Here is a 1,537-nt window from a genome sequence, read left to right as displayed (position 1 = left end):
AAGACTGTTAAAAGAATGAAAATACAAGCCAATGACTGGGAGAAAATATTTGCCAATCACATATCTGATAAAGGAATGATTGTCAGAATATATTAGGAACTCAAATCTGAATAATAAGATAACAAAAATCCAATTTAAAAGTGGCAAAAGAGACTCCTCCTTGCCATCCGGGTTGGTGCTTGCCCTCGCTGTCCTGTTCCCAGCCCCATAGAAAAGACGGAGCTGATCCAGAAGGCCAAGCTGGCCGAGCAGGCCAAGCGCTATGACGACATGGCCACCTGCATGAAAGCCGTGATGGAGCAGGGCGCGGAGCTGTCCGACGAGGATGCAACCTGCTCTCGGTGGCCTACAAGAACGTCGGGGGCCACACGTCCGCCTGGAGGGTCATCTCGAGCATCGAGCAGAAGACCAACACCTCCGACAGGAAGTTGCAGCCGATTAAGGACTATCGGGAGAAAGTGGAGTCCGAACTGAGGTCCATCTGCACCATGGTCCTGGAATTGTTGGATAAGTATTTAATAGCCAATGCAACTAATCCAGAGAGTAAGGTCTTCTATCTGAAGATGAAGGGAGATTACTGCCAGTACCTTGCTGAAGTTGTTTGTGGTGATGATCAGAAACAAACAATAGATAATTCCCAAGGAGCTTACCAAGAGGCTATTGATATAAGCAAGAAAGAGATGCAACCCACACACCCAATACGCCTGGGGCTGGCTCTTAACTTTTCTGTATTTTACTATGAGATCCTTAATAACCCAGAACTTGCCTGCACACTGGCTAAAACGGCTTTTGATGAAGCCATTGCAGAACTTGATACACTGAATGAAGACTCATACAAAGACAGCACCCTCATCATGCAGTTGCTTAGAGACAACCTAACATAATGGACGTCAGACAGTGCAGGAGAAAAATGTGATGTGGCAGAAGGGGCAGAGAACTAAGTGCATACAGGGTGTCATCCTTCTTCCCCTCAAGAAACCTTTTTACTCATCTCCATTCCTTATTCCATTTGGATTTCCTATAGCAAAGAAACACACTCATGTGTATGGAATCAACTGTTCATAGTCTTTTCACACTGCAGCTTTGGGAAAACTCCATTCCTTGATTTGTGTTTGTCTTGGCCTTCCTAGTGTGCAGTTACTGCTGTAGAAAAGTATTAATAGCTTCATTTTATAAAAACACAAGTAACTTCCAAACACTTATGTAGAGAACCAAAAATCTATCTGGTATTTAAGTAACCTGAACCAGTTCTGCACGTGACTGTGTTTTGTATTACTGTGAAAATATGAAAATGTAGTTAATTACAATTTAAAGAGTGTTCTACATAACTTCTTGACTTCTACATTCCCTCCCTTACTCTTCTTTGGGGATTTTCTTTCAGTAAGCAACTTTTCCATCCTCTTAATATATTCCTTTTTGGTAGGAATCCAGAAGTATTAGATTGAATGGAAAAACATTTGACATTTTGAGGCTGGGGGTCACAAATTAAAATGCCTCCTGTATCATATATGATGGAGGTCTTGTGTATCTGTGACAA

At 42.3% G+C, this 1,537-nt stretch overlaps 1 pseudogene across 1 annotated transcript; it reads left to right on the top strand.

The window, feature by feature from the left end:
• Nucleotides 1-255: 255 nt before the first annotated feature.
• Nucleotides 256-941, top strand: LOC309822976 (14-3-3 protein theta-like; annotated as a pseudogene). Its single transcript has one exon. The product of its transcript is annotated as a 14-3-3 protein theta-like (transcript).
• The last annotated feature ends 596 nt before the right edge of the window (nt 942-1,537 follow it).

The sequence above is a fragment of the Grampus griseus genome (genome assembly GCF_964374135.1).
Source record: "Grampus griseus genome assembly, chromosome: 5".
Taxonomy (NCBI): Eukaryota; Metazoa; Chordata; class Mammalia; order Artiodactyla; family Delphinidae; genus Grampus; species Grampus griseus.
Note: the sequence above shows the minus strand (reverse complement) of the source record. Positions and strands in the feature narration are given on the sequence as shown.